Source organism: Penaeus monodon, chromosome 17 (assembly GCF_015228065.2).
Source record: "Penaeus monodon isolate SGIC_2016 chromosome 17, NSTDA_Pmon_1, whole genome shotgun sequence".
NCBI lineage: Eukaryota > Metazoa > Arthropoda > Malacostraca > Decapoda > Penaeidae > Penaeus > Penaeus monodon.
The window spans coordinates 34,556,029-34,563,528 of NC_051402.1; positions in this window are offsets into that span (position 1 = coordinate 34,556,029).

The following is a 7,500-nucleotide window of genomic DNA, read 5'->3' on the forward strand; positions in this document are numbered from 1 at the left end:
ATAAATGCTAAATTATCCCCAGACTGTATGGATTTATCCCAGGACGTAGCAGCCAGCACTGTTTTGCATAGTACTCTTAACGAACTCAAACCCAGGCATGCAAACCATATTTCTTGATCTTTAATCTGTCTTTGATATTGCATACAGAGAAATTATTCTTGAGTAACTAACTAGCTTTGGTATTCAGGGAAAAATGGTAACATGGATTCAAAGGTGTCTATCGAATCGATCGGCTCAGGTTCTCTTCAGGAGCATTAAGGTAGTCATACAAAAGTATTTGAACTCGGCACACCTCAGGTAGGCGTACTTAGTCCCATGCTATTTAATATCCTAATGCACAGATTACTAGGCTATATATCACTTGAGGGAAATGACTCCATTATTTGCTATGCCGATGATATTTGCATTAAATCTCATCTGAGGAGAGAATGCAAGAGATTTTAGATATACTTTCAGCAAGGGCTAGTGAGTGTGGTTTGAAAATCTCGACTGAAAAAAGTACTTAACCCAAAGACAATCCCTCTGCCAAGTTTTCATATAAATGACATGAAGCTAGATCTTTGCTCCCTGTACAAATACCTCGGGGTGATTTTCAATGATGGAGAGTTCATCAGAAAGCTGAAGAAAAGGCTATGGGAACGACTGAAGCCACTTAGAACACTGTTGGCAAAGATCATGGTATCAATGTCAATATTGCAGTCTGGAAGCAGAACAGGATGCGCTTTTGTTGTATATAAAAACAATATTTTGCAGCACCAGGACTGTATGGGGGTTCTTGACTGGGCTAGCACTACGCAAACTGAGTTGGCAGGAATACTCATGGCCACCGAATTTCTATTGAATCAAAGCTCAGGGGTAATTTCTGCGACTCACAGAGTGTTCTTCAGGCTCTGAACACTCTAGACAAAGGTGCAAGAAATATTGCAAGTGACATCAGGATAAACGTGTATCGTGCAAAAGAACGAGGCCATGATATACGTTTCACGTGGATTCCATCGCATGTTGGAATCCCGAGGCATGATCATGCTGATCGCCTAGCAAAGTCAGCGTGTGACAAGCAAAGTGTGGATATACCTATTTCTAGGATTTTATACAGCATTAAAGCTTCCTTCAAAGAGGACTTGACTGAGTTGATTAATACTTAACGCTCTGAAAGCTGTAGCATAAGGCACTATGACCGGTTTACGCAAGATTCATTCATGGTTTATATAAAACAAGAGCAAGGCAGTGTGATATTGTGACCACAAGAATTAGGCTTGGATATAAATTGTATTGGCAGGTCAGTACAGTTTGCAACGTTGAAGAAACTAAGTGCAAACTGTGTAATGAAGAATATAAGCGAACACGTACATTATATCTCAAAGTGCCATGCGTTACAGCCTTTCAGACCACCTAGCATGAGATACGGAGAACTATGTAACCATTTCATATCATCTTGAAATGTGTCATAGAATCGACTGAAATTGGGTGAACCATTGTTTTCACTGGTGCTGCGTTAATGATGCTATTTTCATCGATGGTGTTATTTTTATCATAATCAGCAGCAATACTGTTATTATTATTATCATCATCATCATCATTATTATTATTAGTAGTAGTAATAGTATCATTACTGTTATTATTATTATGATGATGATGATGACTATTGCTATTGTTATTATTGTAATTGTTGTTGCTGTTATCATTATTATTGTTATTGTTATCTTATCATTATCATTAGTAGCATTATCATTATTATTATTATTATTATTATTATTATTATTATTATTATTATTATTATTATTATCTTATTATTATTATCAATACCATTGTTATTCTCACCATCATTATTAATATCATCTTAATATTATCACCATTGCCATTACTATTAATAATAATAATGATAATAATAATAATATTATTATTATTATTATTATCATTTTTCTTATTACTATTATTATTATTATTATTAATTTTATTATTATTATTATTATCATCAACATTAACATTATTATCGTTACTATTATTGTTATTATTATTATTTTGTTATCATTATTATTAGTTTTATTATTATCATTATTACTACTATTCTCATTCTCATTATCATTATTATTATTATCATTATCAACATCATCATTATTATGACAATTTTCACTGTTATTCTTATTTCCATCATTAATATTATTATCATTGTTATTAATTACTATTACTATTATTATTATTATCATTATCATTATTATCATTAATAATGATAACAACAACAACAATACTACTATTACTAATAATATTATTATTATTGTTATTAGTATTAGTATTACTTTTATTATTACCATTACATTTATCCTAATTATCATTATTAATATTACTATTAGTATTATTTTTATATATTTATAATTTTTCATGATCATTTTCATTATAATCATAATGAGAAGGACGATCATAACGATGACAGTAAACGTACTGAAGTCAAGTATATCAATATAACAGAGAAATTGATCCATATTAGGCATTTGATATATAGACGTAGACAACTGTAGATTAGACAGAAAAGCATACGTTTTCAGTAGTCCATTTAACTAGTTAATGATATAAAAACTACGCCTGCAGATGTTATTCATATTATCTATTATAAACTACATCTTTTATCTCTCAGAATGCATTAATGTGAATATCTTTTTCATTACATATCCGTGTGTCCCTTTTAGCATCAAAATATATTACTGATCTTTTAGCGAGGTTAAGTTACATCAGCCATTGTAAGGTAATCTCACTTCATACGGAAACTAAATGAAGGAAGTAAAAGAAAAATATAATGATGATTGTAATGATAAAAATGAATGATAATTTCTTTACTTATATATATTTCTAATTCTTAATATATTTTTGGAATTATGTACAGGTTACAAGCACAAACTACTTGACAAGTCGGAGCCACGCGACTTAAAAATTGGACAAGTTTAGCCAGATGTTACACGGTAGACAGTAAAACACACAGTGGTAATAATAGTAATAATAACAATAATAAAGCTAATTATGATAATAATAATAATAATAATAATAATAATAATAATAATAATAATAATAATGATAATGATAATGATAATATAATGATAATAATAATAATAATAATAATGATAATAATGATAATAATAATAGTAATAATAATGATAATGATAACAATAACGATAATAATAATGATAATAATAATAATAATAATAATAATGATAAAAATAATAATAACAGTATGATACCAAAAGTAGTACTAGTAGTAGCAGCAGCAGTAAAAACAGTTTATAAATGTAGTAACAGAAGGCGTAATTATGCTAATGATGCCGATAAGATCATTATCATCATAATGGTAATGCTGATTCTAAAAGAAACGATAAATGTATTAATAACAATAATTCCAATAAAGATGATAAAATTATAATGATGATAAAGATAAACATTTTAATGATATTGATAATAATAATAACAATATCAACAATAATAATAAGAACAATAATAATAATAATAATAATGATAACAATGATAATAATAATGAAAATAATAACGACAATAATGATAGTAATAATGATAATAACAATATTGATGGTAATGAAAATGCAATAGTGATAATAATAAAGATCAGAAATAATGATATCAACAATCGAAATGAAAAGTATAAAATTAATGATAATGACAATACTGATAATATTAATAAGAGGGATAAAATTAATCATAATGATAACGAAAAAGATAGTTAATAATGATTAGAGAATTATCTATTATAATAGTAATATCAATAATGATAATAATAATGATAATAATAACAACAACAACAACAACAATAATGATAATAATAATAATAATAATAATAATAATAATAATAATAATAAAATGACAACAACAATAATAGTAATAGTAATAATAATAATGAATACTAATAACGATATTAATAAGACAAGGATAATATAAAAATTTATGATAACAAATAATAATGGTGATTATGATAATGATGTTAACAATAACAGAAATAATGAAGTTAATCATTATCATTGTCATTATGACAATAACAATAATGATAATAATAAATAATGATAATACTGAAAATAACAGTGATAATGAAAATTATAATAAAGCGATGATAATTATAATACTAATAGTAAAAGAATAAAATTAAGGATCATAGTAATGATGATAATAATGATAATAATAATAATAATAATAATAATAATAATAATAATAATAAAAATATTGATAGTGAAAGTAATGATATTACTATTAGAAATAATATCAATGAATATTATAAAAATAATGACAATAAAAAAAAGAAAATAATGATGAAGATGATATTAATGATAATAGTAAGGATAATAATAATAAAAACAACAATAACAATATAATAATAATCATCATCATCATCATCATCATCATCATCATCATCATCATCATCATCATCATCATCATCATCATCATCATCATCATAATAATAATAATAATGATAATACCAGTAAGAGAAATAGCAGTAACATTAGTAGTAGTACTAGTAATGATAATAGTAATAATAATGATAATAATAATGATGATGACAATAGTATTAATGATGATAATAACAAAAATAAAGAGAATGATAACAAAAATAATAATAGTAATAATAATAATTAAAATAACGATAATAATGATAATAATAATAATAATAATGATAATGATAACTATAATAAGATAAATACAATAAATAAGAATAAGATAAGAATAATGAAATAATAATGATGAATAAGAATAGATGATATATATGATAATATAATAAATATATAAATATAATGACATATACAATGAGATAATTAAAGTATGATGATAATAAATAAGATTATAATGAGATAAAGATAATAATAAAAAAATAATATGATAATAATAAGATATATAAGAATTAATAATATAAATAGAAAAATAATCGATAATAAAAATAATGATAATAATGAATAATAATAAGGAAGATTAATAATATAGTATATAATATAGTATATATAGAACAAAATAATGATATAATAATAATAATATGAATAGCAATAATATGACATATTAATAGATATGAGAATAGTAGCATAGTAATGATAATAATAAAGCAACAATGATAATAATAATATATAATAATATGATCAATAATGTAATCAATTAATAGTATAGATAAAAATTAATAAACATATAATATGAATAATAATAATGATAATAAATATAGTAATATCATATATATATAAAAAAATAATGTAATAATAATAATAATATAGCATATAATTATACATATTAATTATTAATAGAATATTACATATTAATATATATTAATTATTATCAACATTAATGATATTATATTATGTCTTTATCATTATATTATCATCATTATTATATAATGTATTCATTATTATTATTATTGTATATTATATTATTATTATTTTATTATTATCATTATTATTATTATTATTATTATATTATTATTATTATTATTATTATTATTATTATCATTATTATTATTATCATTATTATTATTATTATCATTATTATTATTATTATTATTATCATCATTATTTTTATTATCATTATTATCATCATCATCACCACTGAATAGCAAAACACTCTTCCGTGTTGATACAATGGAAGAAAAACCCACAATACAAAAACTAGATTTATTGAAAGTCTCACTTTCAATAAATCTAGTTTTTGTATTGTGGGTTATTATAATCATTTTTTTTTTTCTATTATTGTTGTTGTTGTTTTTTCTTACTATTATTATTATCATCATTATTATTATCAATATTACTATCATGCTTCTAATTATTAATTCTATTATTATCGGTAATATTATGATTTATTTGTTGCTAATGTTAATATTATTCTTAAAATTATCTTTATCATAATAATCTCAAACTTCATAGTAATAATAATTACTATTATTATTATTATTGTTGTTGTTATTGTTGTTATTGTTGTTGTTACTATTATTATTATTATTATTATTATAACAATAATAATAATAATAATGATAATAATGACGATGATGATGATAATAATAATAATAATAATGATAATAATGATAATGGTAATAATAGTAATAATAATAGTAATAATAATGATGATGATAATAATAATAATAATAATATTAATAATAATAATAATAATAATAATAATAATGATAATAATAATAATAATAATAATAATGATAATAATAATAATAATAACAATAATAATAATAATAATAATAATGATAATGCTAATGATAATAATAATGATAATGATGATGATGATAAGGATAATAATAATAATACAAAATAATAATAATAATAATAATTATTATTATTATTATGATAATAATGGTAATAACAACAACAACAATAATAATAATAATAATAATAACAATAATAATAATAATAATAATAATAATAATAATATAATATAATAATAATTTATAATAATAATAGTAATAATAATAACAATAATAGTAATAATAACGATAATAATAACAATAACAACAACAATAACAACAACAACAATAATAATTATGATCATGATGATAACAATAATTATGATAATAATCATATTGATAATGTTAATGATGTTGATAATAATGATAAGACTAATGGTAATGATAATCAAAATAATAAGAATAGCCATAATGATAATAATAACATTAATAACGATAATGATGATGATGATGATCATTATTATCATTATTATTATTATGATGATGATGATGATGATGATGATGATGATGATGATGATGATGATGATGATGATGATGATGATGATGATGATGATGATGATGATGCTAATAATAATAATAATAATAATAATAATAATGATAATAATAATATTAATGATAATAGTAATAACAGCCGTATTGATAATAATAATAATAATAATAATAATAATAATAATAATAATAATAATAATAATAATAATAATAATAATAGTAATAATGATGATCATACTACTACAACTGATAATAACAAATATTATCAAAAAAATTTTTTTTTTAATTATTATTACTATTATTATTATTATTATTATTATTATCATTTTTATCATTATTATTATTGTTATTATCATTATCATTATAACATGAATAAAATAATAATAGTAAAAATATAGAATAATAATAATAAAAAAATTAATTGAAGCAATAACAATAATAATAATATAAACAATAATAATCATAATGGTGATAGTAATTATATTGAGGAAGGTAACGGATACAATAATGTTAATAACTGGTAATAGCAATGATGATGAAAATGATGATAGAAACACTGATGATGGTGATCATAATGATAATAATATTATTTGTTACTTAATGAACGTTTATGTGTGTTTGTCTTATATCCTTGTTATTGCGTGTTTCTGTATCATATCAAGTAGAATTAAGTTTATTATTATTCGAGACACGAAATGATAGTGAGGACTGCTCTATACAAAAAAGTGAGTATGGCAGGAAAACTGAATAATATTGCACTGATAATAGCCACTGTTATAATAACTGCAACTTGTTAC